General features: G+C 41.1%; 1 long non-coding RNA gene across 5 annotated transcripts; it reads right to left on the reverse strand.

Moving 5' to 3' along the window:
* Positions 1 to 371: 371 nt before the first annotated feature.
* On the reverse strand, positions 372 to 8,810 carry LOC127377047 (uncharacterized). Of its 5 annotated transcripts, none has more exons than XR_007887607.1 (3): positions 8,741 to 8,810; positions 7,415 to 8,311; positions 372 to 7,331 (listed from the first exon to the last, which is right to left on the reverse strand). It is a non-coding gene; the product is annotated as an uncharacterized LOC127377047 (long non-coding RNA). The 5 variants fall into 5 exon arrangements; XR_007887611.1 differs by having other exon boundaries at positions 7,415 to 7,495; positions 8,169 to 8,810; XR_007887610.1 differs by having other exon boundaries at positions 372 to 7,495; positions 7,587 to 7,638; positions 8,169 to 8,810.
* Between the last annotated feature and the right edge of the window lie 6,015 nt (positions 8,811 to 14,825).

A 14,825-nucleotide genomic window follows, 5' to 3' on the forward strand; every position in this document is an offset into this window, starting at 1 on the left:
TGCAAATAGAACAATTATTTAAACAGTGCCTCATTGGTATTACACTACACAACCTCATTACACTTACGCATGTCAGTAAATTAATAATAGGCACAGTAAGTTTTACATTTTGTCTCTCTACTTTGCTGTTGATTGGACCAAGATGATCATCCAGGGAAGCCTGGCAGCATCTTGGAGACAATCAAGAGACCTCAAATGTAATGTACTCTGGGATGGTTTAGGCTCATGGTTGTGCTCAGAAAGAAGTTTAATTCACTGCCCTGTTTCAGGCCAGAAAGCAGATGGAGGGAGAGAGAGCGAGAGAGGGAGAGAGAGATGTAATGGAAAACCACTGAGAAAGCACCAGAATACCCCTCTCTCTCTCTCCCCCAATCTATGTCTCTCTAATACACCCACACGACTGATCTGATACTTGATCCAAGCTTCGCGGATGTGTGAGGGGCCACACAAGAACAGACATACAAAACACTGCCACTGCATGTCTTTCACATACAGGCTCACCTGCAGCGCTATGCAGACAGACCTCGATAAATCCTCTCCGTTGCTCGGTAGAATAGTGAGGACGATAGCCCGTTGCTCTCCAGCCACTACGAGGGAAAAAGCAAGGAAGTGGCAGTCAGTCGCTGGGAATGAGAGCCATGACGCAGGCATGCAGCTACCATACACTGAGAGGGTGGGGCAAGGACAGGTAGTGGCCAGTTCACTGACTTCTTGCCAAGTGCTTCAACAAAGTACAATACTACCCAGCCTATTCTAATATCCCTTTTTCCTCTTGCAGTTTTTACTCTTTGCATGGAGGTAAAAAGACAACTGCCAATTCATCTTCCTTCCTCAAACCCCTCTCCAGAGGACACACAAAACAGTCTGCCTTATTTTTCCCATGTTTACAATGACAACTCCCATAAATGCTACTTTTCTTGAAACTGATTAAAGTCCAATCAGGGAAGCCTAACCCCAGCCTCAAAACATCAGATGCGATTTACTTTGATTTTTACAGTAATCCCCACAGCCCTTATCAGGCTTCAGATGGGCCAGGCTAAGCCATTTTTTTGTCGGGGCTGTGTGTGAGAGTGTACAAGTGTGTGTGTGTGTGTGTTTGCACTGTAGTCACAGTGACGACTCTGATCAGAGGGCCTGTCTGTTCGTAGGTGTCTGGTTCCTTTGCCTGGCTGGCTCAACCCAACCCTGTCAGTTTTCTTTTTCGGGTTGTTTGTTGCTTGTGTGCCACTGGACCTGTTGTGTAATGCTTATAAAAGATTTAAAGGGACAGAAGGCCTTCAGATAGCAGTCAACGACAGGATCACGAAGGAACTGTGAATCACTGGGGAAACCCATAGGGGAGAATATGTTCACAGTGGTCCTTATTTAGAGAGAAACGGGAATATTGCTGAGTGAGCAAACTGCAGCAAAACATGCACAATAAGCAATTTGTTAGCAAGTTAAAATCCAACTTACGGTTAAAAAAAAAAAAAAACGTGTTATGAATCCTCTATGAATCCCACTTCTGTCTCTGAATGTGTCACGATTATGCCTTGTGTAGTCTACACTGGTAGACTGTAGTGTAAACTCATTCATAAGGAATGACCCCACTAGAGGTGAGGTGACTGGGGGAGAACTGATGCTAAGAATTGTCTTCATCTTTATAATCATTTAGAAAGGAAAACTAAAAAGGTAGCAATAGTACATTATGCCATCAGCACATTTAGAAGAGGGCAAGTGAGAAAAAAAGAGACACAAAGACGCTGACTGTAGAAGCAGGAGCTGCAATGCAGACCACGGGCAGCCACACTCGCTCTTGCATCATCTCAGAAAGGTGGCATCTTTTCGACGTTGGACAGGAGAACGAGAAGACCTCTCTAGTCAAGGGGTTTAAATCCTTCCGATGACTGCCCCCCCATCACAGGTATCAGAGTGCGTTCTGGAGGACTGTTCTATTGGTACTCTTCCTGTTAATTAATTCCAATTAACTGTTGGTGCACAGCAGGTCACATGCACAAATGCGATGTTAAAAAGCAAATTCAAGCATTCTTAACTGTTAAAGGAAACAAATATTACCAATTTTAACAGAAATTCCCAGTTAACGTTCTACAACGTAACAATAGACCAACAGCTCCACCTATATAAACATCCATTGTACCCATGGAACCATGGAAAGGTGTTTTTGGAACTGCCAAACCTTTGTATAAGAGAACAATGATTCTTAACCAATCAGATGTTGAACTCCAGCTGCGTGCTTATACTAAGCCAATAAAGCACTGCTGTGCAGCTTGAGGAGCCAGAGGAGCTCCTCCCATCCAATGAGAACCCAGATTTGGCACGAAGGCCTGTGATGCAGCAGCTTTAGGAAGTCCAGTGCATGTGAACTGGAGAGAAGCCAAAGCAGAGTCACCAAGAGAGCAAGGTAAACAACTCGTCTGTCTTTCTCCCCCTTCTCTTTCTCAATCTCTCTCTCTCTGATCCTGAGCCATGACATTTAGCCCCTTCTGTTGTCCCCTTTCTCCAAGAGAGAGACAGATAGAGAGATAAACAGATAGAGAGAGGGAGAGATACAAGCTGGTTGAAAAGAAGTCCGGCCCAGAAATGACTGCGTCACCATCTCTGTCTCTCCTAACTACGCAGAAACAAATGTGTCTTGGGAAGGGTTCTGCCAAATCCCAGTGGCCCTGGAGGGTGAAAACAAATCACATGACAAAAGTGCCACTAGCCACAGACATCAAGCTGATCTGTTGTCAGATGGCAACATACAGCTGGATGCCAACCAGTCTGCCTAAATACACGCCTGCCTCTCTCTCTCTGTCTCTCTCTTCATGCTCACTCTTTCCTTTAACTCCATTAAGAGTTAACCACAACAAGTAGGCCAACAGTTCAAACACAGGAACATATATGTACATATGTAGTGACATAAAATATCACCCTGTTGGCTGAATTCAACAACAAACTTATCCTGTAACCTTTGAAGGCTGCTGTAATGTCCACCTGGCTCCACACCCCCATACGATGGTGTACTACACGTATAATACAGTTTCATAACAGGTCAGACGGCACCATGCATGACTGTATTCACCTATTTGCGGAAATCATCCGTATTCCTGAAGGTGATGGTAATCGAATACCTCGATAAAACATTCCTGACTGAGCTTCGCTGTGATATTAAGAACCTTCCAGAATATTCTTTTGTTAACCCCTTTGTCGCACCTCTGGCCGCCCAACACACACACACACACACACACGCGCGTACACACACACACACACACACACACACACACTATGCTGTCAAAACAAGACCTAGAGAAACTGTGTCACATCATCAGCATCCATGTTAGAACTCCCGATATCAGCTCACAGGAACTATACAGCACACACAGACACACACACACACACATATATATAGTAGCGACAGGCAGAGCTGATCAAAACTACCAAGGAGGAAGAGGAAGAGGAGGAGAAAGCCGAGGTTGTCCGAAACCACTGTGTCGACTTCAGGTGGAAAACTCGATGACTCTGGGCTTCTGTTATCTCAGCTTCTGTTTCTCCTGACATGAAAAAGTGACGTAGCAACTAATCCAAAATCTCTCTCTCTCTCTCACTCACTCTCTGACTTGCTCTCCCTCCCTCTCTGTATCTCCTCTCTCTCCCTTTCTGCTTGCCTCTCAAACACACGCACTCTTTATTTTCATCTGGTTGCAACAGCATAAACTGCTATTAGACTGCTACTTCGAACTGACACATATGCACAGAAACAGAGACACAGAAACGCACGCACACACACACGCAGTCGTGCACATGCGCGCTTGATCACGCTATTCCTCTGCCCGGGTGTGACGCAGCACTTAATTCTCTGTGCTTTTATACCAGTTGTGACTACACAACCCAACTTCTTGATCAAGCTGAGCCACAAACACACTTGCTAGCTGCCACACAAGGCCAGTGAGCATGAGCAGACTGCAGTTAAAGGGACCCTACCACCATGGCTCCCTGTCCCACACTCTGTGACGTTGTTGTGTTCCCATTTCCCCCTATGTCCCCTTATAATTGGGTCTCTCTGCCTCTCGGCTGCCCTCCTCTCTGGCGATCTCCTCTGCTCTCGGCTAGAGACACACTCTGTGCTCCTCTGTCTGTGAGGCCGAGCTGACTGAGTCTCCTCGATCACCTGACATCCTACTGGTTTTAAAGGCACATCACCAGCTTAGTATCAGTTGCATAAGCACTCAGATGGTCTTTTGGCTTTTTAAATACAGTCTAATGAGGGATTCCACTTATCTTTGAGTCTGCACCAAAGGGAATATTTACACGGTGCTCTGGTTTACGTTGTTTTGATTCTTTTGTAATACCCATATGTTGGTTACTATAGTGATTTCTGAAGTAGAATACATGGTGTTCCACAGTCAGTGTTACTACTTTTTACCGCCAGAGTGGGGCAAGCGTTGAAAAAAAGTATTCACTGTGAGGTGATCAACCATCATAACGACACTCTGACTCTTAAGCATGAATAGAGCTACCCCATGTGCTTCCTCTTTCCGTTCTGGCTGCTTCCTACCACAGTTCTGCTCTAAAGGAAACAGAGCACCGTTTTATCCACTGTTTCTATTCAAAGTAACACTGTTATCCAGTTACAAAATCATGAATCTTGTAAAATGATAATAAGATTTAAAAAAAAAAAAAGCATGACTGTCAATGAATACATGATAGTTTAATATTAATGCACGTGTATTAAATGTAAAGCAGGAATGTAGCTGTTCCTTTAAACGGACTGTGTTCCTGTCTTATAAATAGTCTGTTTTAGTTCAGTCGAACATTAGCAGAGTTTATTTTAGGAACTTGGGTCTTTGCAGTTTTATCTGATAGTTCACATACCTTGATCAGATCATTTGTAAATCACAGTTGGAGCTGAGGGAAGATGAAAAGACAAAAACACCTTTTAGAATGCAAAACTTTAAAAATTAATGCCCTGAAAATGAACAATCACTGAATGTGAGTCAAAGGACAGTGCTGCAGGTTATTTGGGCTGTTGCATGACATATGAACAACAAAGGGGTCAAACTATACTAGGATTCTATTATATACAATGTTCAAGTCAAGATAAATACACTGTGAATGAATTCTCACAATCTACATCCATAATTTGTCTGGGGACAGTCCAATGAAAGAAAATGTTTGAATCTGTTATAGCAGAATATAATTAAATATGTCAAATTATCCCATTTGTGTTGGTGTAGCTTTAGCAGCAACGCTGAAAACAGTGTCCAGCGGGGCAATAAGAGGAACAAGCTCGGTTCTGTCTCTTTCATGAGCTTGTCTGTTCTCAACAAGGCTGTGCCTATTAGGTCAGTCTGCATTTCTGAAGCATAAAGTCCCCTTTATATGCTAAGCTGAAATAAAAGCTTTGTCTCAGTTAACAAAGGGTAAACAAAGTTAGCTCACAACCACATTTATTATAGAGATATATGACAATGTGTGCATTCAACAAGTGCCTCAATAAATAATTCAGAATTTTAAAAACTTAAAAACTTGGAAGAATACTTCCACAGGGGACAATATTTATTCCAAACATCAGAACTGCTGGTCTTAAATTTTCGATTATCCTCTAGTTACAAGTCTAGATTTTCATCTGGCATTTTATGTGGCCGTAAATTTTCTTCCCTAAAGCACTTGTAGTTTGTGATGTCCTAATTCCCCACCAGAGCCAGGGGATATGGAGCCCACAGCTTCACCTTACAGGACTGAGAAAGGAGATCATCGGTAAAAGAATCAGCTTTCAACCTCAAGCTATATGGGAAATGTAAGGGATCTGAGGGATCAAAGCATGTTTGCTCTGAGCAGACTGGTATATGCTGAGGGTATTGATCGGAGCATTGAGGTCTATCTGCTCTTCTAGTACAAAGACTTCCTCAGTCTATATGTGCATCCCATGCCCGATAACTACAATAGCACGAAGGAATAAGAATGCAAGTTGAGCACTTGGCTGTGTTCGGTGCTCCGTTTCCTCCTCAAATCAGATTAAAGATTTACATTTTAAAATGTATTACTTTGCACACTTTATCAAATAACTGATGCATTTAATGTGTCTTATATTAAATGCGATCATATGCCTGTGGTGGTTCTACTATATCCATACCCAGTGATTACAGATATTGCAGCATTGCTGACAACTTCTTGCTTTTTCCAACATACTACAGCCTGTAGCATCTAATGAGAATATGTGGTTTTACTTTGACAGTGGTTTGTGTTTACACTGGCACACTACAGCTTTAAAGATACATCCAAGTGCTGGGCCTTGCTGCCTGCTATTTATGCTCCTTATCCAGTGGGCAGTGTGTTAATTTTAGCCATGTCATCTATCAGCCATGCCTGTTCCACTTCCTAAACCTTAATCCCTCCTTTGGAAAGGTGCCCAGTCAGCTCCATTGATATTGTTTTTGGCTGTATTGGGAACAATGGGCATTGCTCCTGAATGCACCCACACATACATTTGGACAAAATGACAGTTTTTAATTGAAATTAAACAGTGTCATCTTTTTCGGTTATTACCTGGTTAGCAGTTACCACTCAGAAGTATACATACAGGCTCTCTCTGGGGATGTCAGCATGTGTTCCAGCATCACGCACTGCGTGATGAAAAAGGTTGAACAGGTGCGATGAAGAAAATCATTTTTTTGAGACATGTCAAACATACAACACAGTGAACTGTAATGTTTCCCCTCAGCTCAACAGTCTCTAGCATTGTTGGACAAAGTCAGACAAAAGTGACCTTTGTACAGATATAATGTAAAGTGACCTTTGTACAGATATAACACTTTGATGCTGTTTTGTTTCGTAAACTTTGGTAATTTATGTTGTATTTATGCACATGACTGCTGATCACAGGCCACATCCTGTATTTAAGTAATGCAAATATGAAGCTGGCCAACTGTTATTCAGTTTGGACTTTTTGACAGTAACTGATATGAACAGTGAGCTGCTGCACTGTTGTGCCGTTCATCCTAGATGTTGCTGCCTGTGTTTGCTGTGAAGTGTTCTGGCTCAGAGGCTCTTACCTTTTATAGAAAGTTGAAAGTAATACCTTATTTCCCTCTGTGAAAAGAGGAATAGCAATATTTATCTGGAATGCAAGCAATTTCAATTTCTGAGCTTAACTTTGTTGTTTAGTCTCCAATATATTTATTTCCTTAGAGCCCATGCTATCACACCTTTGAACAACATTTTCTCTTACTGTTCCTTTGAAGCAGTCAGCAAATCAATTGGTCAGCCGACTGCAGTCAGTCTGGAGTTTTGACGTCAACAGATCTCGGGCCATTTTTTCCAGAGCACATCAGATGGATGTGCCAGTCCCTCTGTCAACAAAGTTATGCGGCACAAAATGAATAAACACATACATTCACTGGCTCTCATTTATATGTGCAAACTGCTGTTTTACCTTCAGTGTGTAGTGGTGCATCATTACTTCCCCATATAATATCTGACTCTGATAACTTCATCTTCAGTAGAAGATCTAACCCTGCAGAAATACGCCATCCAGTGTTAAATGAGAGTATTGCTTTTGGAGATTTGTTTACATCAGGAATAAAAAGTGCGTATGACATAGAAACCTCTGGATGGATGAAGCTGAGTCAAGGCACATTGGCACAGCAGGCGAACGCACTATATGTTTACAAACAACCAAAATGAGCCTTTAGAGAAAATCAATAATACGTATTTAAAAACTCAATGAATGAAATCTATTTCTGCAAATGAGCAAATGGGAAAAACAGTCTTACATAAATAAAACTTTAGGCCTACACACAGCAAACGGCTATTGAATGAAGTGGTAACTAATTTTACATTTCTTTAAACATGTTACAATTAAAATACAGTACGCTTAGCTGGAAATTATACACAGCAGGACACACTCTGACAGGTGCACAATAATAACACAATTCATAGTAAGGAGCCTAGAATATAAATCTCCTGAAAAAGTTGCAAAAATGTAAAGATTTCCTTATGATTTTTCTTGATAATACCCTTGTTTAAAGTATTTCCTCCCTCCTATGTAACTTTGAATGAAAAATAGTATCCTGCTACTTATAATCTTCACATGAAAAGATATCAAGAGCTAAATCAATTATATTCAAGTCTACACTTCTAATAATAAACAAAAAAACAACATAGATACAGACAATAACAACACCTACCTCATAAATTAAGCCATTACGCAGTACCGCATGGATGCACAGACCACTCACTCCTGAGGTAAATTGAAGTGCGCAACATCCTCCTGCAGCAAGCATCCAGCACACCTCTCCATCCCACCCTGCTCCCTTTTGCTTCTCACTGGCTCCGAGGATGAGAATGAAGCACAAATACGCTCAGACATGTTTTTATAGGGGAAACAGCTGAGAGCAAATACCTTGCTTATTTCCGGGTAACGTTGGATACAACGCTGGAAACTGCGCACTGCATCGTAACAATCAAATCACGGGCATGCGTAATTCTTGTTTTGCCTTTAATAAGAAAACACCTTCTAACAAGTTAAGAACAATTAAACATTTGACAAATGACGCGTGATGATTGTAACATTATGGAAACGTCATAGAAGAAATCAATTAAATAAAGCACATAATTAAACGTTACTTAAACGGCCTAACGCCCACCATAGACGCACTATAACCTATATCCATACATATGATGGTAACCTATATGATTCACTGGAACAGACACTGCATGCAAATAAACAGTTCCTCTTGGAAGGGGGGAGATGACTTACCGAAAGCACCTCTTTCGCAACACGTCCGGTCAATTCACTATTCCTGCTCCGCCACCGCTGCCAGGACCCCCCCTCCTCCCATCAAGGTCCCAGTTCATAATAATACCAGAGTGGTCCTCCAGCACCGATAAAGAAAAAAAACAACCTTGTCCATCGACATTTTCACAGCAACACAACCAAGCCACGCCCCTCCCGCACACACCCCCGTTTTCTTATTGGACGTCGACCCGAAAGGCGTCGATCGGATCACGTGCTTTTGACAAGTGTTTACAAACAGGCGCAGCGCGAGCCGGAGAGCACAGTCGCCGCGAGAGCATTCACTCCTGTGCCCTTCCGGGTTTAGGGAGAATCCCTATCACTAAAAAAATACGTGAAGTTAATACAAAATACCTATTTGTTATTATAATGAATACACGAGTTCAAGCGCTCCTAATGTAGGAAGGCGCGTGGACTCCTTTCTTATTGATCTTGGCAATAAAAGGTTGCTACGTTTTTTTTCTCCACCTTTCAGTCGATTGGAATAGAATATCAATGAGAAGACTGTAGCAGTAGATTTTGTGGTTGATGTGGAAGTTCCCGGCGCTAAAGTCACTTTTCCTCTATTTCATACACTCACCTGCCCACCGCTTCTTGATAATGCGATGTATTATTTCCAGATGGAGCACCATTCGCTAATGTATTAATAACCAGAAAAACATAATGTGCCCTGTCCCCTATATCATATTTATATAGAATAAATTAGACTATATAAACAATGCATCCATTAGGAAAACTGGGTTTAAATCTACTCCACTAAATCTCGCTGATATTACTGTATTACACCAAATAAGCAATAATCCCAAAATTAAAGTTGGGGGGGGGGCACAATTCAACAATCATTCAACAATCCCAAAACTTAGTTAATCTGTTTAATCAGGACTGATTGTGTAGCCTGAACAAATTGGACTCACAGTGCTGGCAACATTAGCAAACAACCCCACAGCTGTCAGCACATTTGGATTCAGATTAAGTTAAACTGTATCTGGTGCACAGAAACATGTGACATTACATTTTTCCAACTGAATCCGGCCCACTTCAAAACAGCAAGAAGAAGAAAAAGCAAAGTCAAAAACACAAATAACGTAGAAATAGAAAAAGAAAACTGTTCAAAATTGTGTGTTCATAAATGACCCCATCACTGATAGAAGGAAAGAAAAATACATTTTCAGGGCCTTTGAAAGAATACGATGTGACTTGAGTATGTAACCCAGCAGCTAACAGCAGGGGTTTAAATCACCTACAGGACTACTGACACTGGAAAATAATCTAATGTGTACTGGATGTCTGGAATGTATGTTTTGTTTCTGGCATGTAAAATTGCCTAAGAAAGCAACTCTTAAAGTATGTTAAAGTTATTCAGATACTTTTAGTTAGCCACCACCTGACTCCATTGCCTCTAGTGCATTTCTTCTTAAAATTAAAGTGCAGTTGTTATATTTAACTATTTCTTGTCATTTTCTCACTTCTCTATATATTTTTAAAGTATTTTTGGGGGCTTTTTATTGCCTTTAATTGATAGAGACAGCTGAAGACAGACAGGAAATGGGGGCAGAGAGAGAGGGGATGACAAGCAGCAAATGGCCGCAGGTCAGACTCAAACCCTGGGCCACTGCAGCAGGGACTCGGCCTCGGTACATGGGTCGCCAGCTCTACCAACTGAGCTAACCGGGCGCCCAGCTGGTCTTATCTTTATCTGATCTTATCTTACTGATATTCAATTTCATCACTAGCTATTCTCAACTGCACATATACCTGGAGGCTGAGGGTAGACCAATCAGCTCCTTCGGATCCAGTGCCAAGGCCACGGGATTCAGAATGGAATATGTCTGCCCCCATAAGGCCTGAACCATGGTGTCCTCTGCTTGCAGACCACACCCCTGTGAACCGGCAGAGCATAAAGCTTGTAAAGATTGGATTGCTAATGAGACTATAGAGACCTGCAGGTATTTTCATACTCTCTGCTGACATACAATCCAAATAGCGTGGAATTAACAGTGATGACTCACTTCAACAGATTTACCAAGCAGTTGCTGTTGATACTGTACTGAATATAGTTCATATAATGTGTATGAGAAAAGAATATGGATTCCCACAAGTCTGAAGTTAAAACTTTGGTTGGGTCAGGTGAAAACTAAATTAGATTTCTTTTTCACTTTTGCTGTTTCTAGTGTGCCCCCCAGTTTGGCCCTAAGGCCACAGCAGGGGGCATCCTAACCCAACAATATCACATTCAAACTTCAGGTCCCTTTGCCTGCTTCACTCTATCTAAAGTTTGGATTATTTCAATGTGGGCTAATGGAAATCACTTATTATAATTGTATGTATGTTGTTGTTACTCATGTACATTTAAATTAAGGTTTCAGTTTACGTATTTAGAGGCTACAGTAATTAACACCCCACCTTTTTATTAGCCTAATAAATTAGACTTTTAGTATCTCGTGTTATTGTGCAATTTTTCTAGAATACTCAAATCAACTTTAGTAAATTACAATTAGTATGCAATCAACTGCGTGGTCTCCAGTTAACTACAGGGTGTGATGTGCCTTCTGTGGACAGTTGCATCACTGGAAAAAAACAGACAATGCCTTCCAGATTGTTTCCCTCGGCAGATGTTGGGAATAGACGACAGCACAGAGCAATGTGCAGGAAACAGACGGGATATCAATTTAAGTTTCCGTTGTTATTTGCTGTTTAGGTGTCCATGGAGACAAAATATAAAATCTGAGTTTCTCAATTTTCATGATTTGTTCATTAGTACATTTGTTGTTCTCACAATGCTGCTCAGTCCCTTCATTTTAACAGTGATTTTAGCTATTTTAGATATTCAAGAAAGGTGCTATAGAGCAAAAAATTCAACAAAAATACACATTTTAGACAGATAATAAGAACCAGCAGTTTATTAACACTAATTTTGTTGTGACTTTTAAGGGCTGAAAGTGTAAACCGTCGTTATACAAGAGTCAATTAAAAACTGACCGGCCTTTGACACAGCTGTCTAATGGGACAGTTACATGTAGGATGTGCCTGGTCACTCCCTCATGTGCGCACATTAGTCAGTGGGGCCCCATATTTGTCTTACAGTGGACCCCTCCCTTAATGTGGATCCCAGCTTTGAAACTGCATAGTACATTTCCCATGATGCATGTCTTTTATTTTATTTTATTTTTTTTTACTTTTTGTTAAAAAAATGTGAAAGTATATTCAGTTTTTCTCCAGTTGTCATGAGCTTTGAGAGAATGTCTATGCGAGTGGGGGTGAATGCATACTGTTGTGCTCATGCAAGGGTGTTGTGTGAGAAAGAAAAAAAAAAACCCTTTGACCGCTGCCAAGATGTCAGAAACATAAATCACTTCATCAAGTTCAAGTGGAGTACACTTCTGGAACTTCGTCTTTTCACGTTCAGAGACCCATTCAAACTGTTCATAACTTTATTTGTGAATGAATTAGTTAGCTGACTGGTTGGTTGGTTTAGTCTTAGAATTGAGGTGTTAACTGATTCTAAGTTAGGGTTGATTGTGCCTTGGTTATGGTAAGTGTGTTTTTGATCACAGATCTCTTGCTTTGATAGAGTGTGTGATTCATCCTCTGAAATCATGCATGCTGATTCACAGAACACTGAGATTAAACTGTCCAGTGCAATTAACTCAATTGTTTTGCTTACTCTCCTCCACAGTAACAGTATATTTACAGATTTGTGCAGTAACTTCCTTTTCCAGGTCCGGATTTCAACATGCAGCCAATTCTCCAGTCACACAACTCTATCCAAGGATTCAGATTCAACATTGAGCTATTATCTCTCTATAAAAGCAAGAAATCTCTGTCTGTCTGTCTTTCTGTGTGTCTGTGTGTGCCTCAAATATCTCTGCAGATCAGTATCAGACTGACCTGAGAGTTTCAACATGGCTGCTGTGTGGTTTAAGGGTGTGCAACGTCGGCTTTGTTTGGACTACAAAGATACCGTTAATAAATGATTTCATAAATGATTTACGAATTCCGCTAGCATTATCAACCATAGCCACCATAGCCACGTGCGCACCAGAGCCAGTCACTGCAGAGCCCACCCCCACGACACACCTTAAGAAACACGCTGATCTATACCTGCAGCGGCGCCAGCAGCTTTATACCTACACCGGGTTTTGCCGGCTGTTCGGTCCCGTTCTGTGCATCTAAACTGACTGTTGTGGATTACTGACACTGAACGAGTCCGGACCGAGTCTGTTCCGGTCTGAGGAGATCCGGATATGCGAGGACAACAAACTGGAATCGGAATCTGTGGATGTTCGTCTGTAGCTACCTGCTACACCTTCAAACACAACCTCATTTGGCCATCCATGAAAAAGCTACTTAACCTCCCACTTTTCTATAGCAATACATACTTCCCACGGGCACTGCACTAGTATTATATTATAAAGCACCGATCTATTTACTTTAGTATGTGTGGATGTAGGACTTGGTGTATCTTGGTTTAGCCTATTAAGGAAATGCAATTGCCTTATTTGAGCTGGTTTTAGGCCTTTCCTTGTGCGTGTGATGTTCGTTTGCCCTGCCCTGTGTTTTTATTTCTACTTTGAATTGAATTGGAACTGCTGTGCTATCTTGGACAGGTCTCCTTCGGAAAAGAGATTTCAATCTCGGAGGGACTTCCTGTTTAAATAATAAAAATAAGTTTGCTATTCTTCACTTTTTGGCCATTTCCTTCTAGCCTACTTTTTTACAAAGAAATGTGCGGATATTATAACGATTACGTAATGTATCACTTGAATTGATGTGAAAGGGGTTGCTCAGAGTAACAAATCCAAAAAGTATTATCATCTCTCTCAGCTCTACTGAGCATTTTACCATCTTTCAGCTCATTGTTTTGGTTTTTAATCCCTACAACTTCCAATGTTCTGCTTCTCTCTCACCCATCGTTTTCAGATACAGTAGGCGGCTGTGTTCAGTTAAATAACAACCCTTTGCTAAGTTAACTGTATGCCACCAACCAAGCACCAAATAGAAAGCAGACAAAGTTAGCAACTAGCTGGTAAACACTGAGCACTTAGCAGCAGCTAGCCCCACTTTGTGCCTCTCGTGTGCCGGCCTATGTTTGGGTCACAGAGGTAACAACAATAGCCGTCGATTAAACCCTTCATTAAAAGCACTTACCGCTATTCTGGTGGTATTTCCAGAATCCCAAAAAGACTCCTCTCCAACCATTAGGATGAAAACATATTCCGCCTGCTGCATTTATAAAAGACATTTAACCAACGTTTCAAAGGTGGGCTGCCATCTTTGTTTTGATTTGGAAACAGAGGCCATTCAGCAGACCTTCTTTTTTTTTTTTTTTCTGTGACATTTATTTTTTATCCAGATGGTTAGAGTAATTTTCTCTGCCAGAAATACCCTCAGATGACCTAGGCTTTTCCAAAGTTTGCTGGTTAATTATCTTTGTGAAACTGGTAGTTAGTGACCAAACAGCTAGATATCTAGTGGAAACCAAAAAGAGTGAGTATTGGACTTACATTCACCAGCCAGCCAGGCATATCACTCCAAATCAATGCTAATGTTGCTCTGTATCTGCTGAACTGTTTGCTCATAAATTCTCCCATATCAAATACATTTTATTATCGTGTTCAAAGCTTGTTTCTGCTGCCCTCAAGTGGCTAACAATTAGTAATTGCAGGTTTATTGTATTTCTTTATTTGCTTTCCCTGGATTAAAGACTTTCTTTCTTTTCCAGAAGTGTTATGAATTGCTCTGGGAGTAACTATGTACATGGTCCCCACAATAATCACTGAATATAACTTATCAATTGTGGGAAGACTCACTGTTTTTCATTATCAACACCAAACGTGGTTCCAGAGAGGAATTAACATTCCTTATTGTATTTTCTCCTCAAATAGGAAAGCGAGGCAGAGGAGAGGCATGATGTAACAGACAGTTATGAGGGGTTTGCCGTAAAATATTAATTTCTATTAATCTTGCATGTTTCCATTTTGTGGAAAAAATCATTGCAGGATAAAAGACTTGATGAACTGCTTTGCTAATACAGCCTCTTTGCATTGCA

Source organism: Dicentrarchus labrax, unplaced genomic scaffold (genome assembly GCF_905237075.1).
Source record: "Dicentrarchus labrax unplaced genomic scaffold, dlabrax2021, whole genome shotgun sequence".
In the NCBI taxonomy this organism is placed as follows: domain Eukaryota; kingdom Metazoa; phylum Chordata; class Actinopteri; family Moronidae; genus Dicentrarchus; species Dicentrarchus labrax.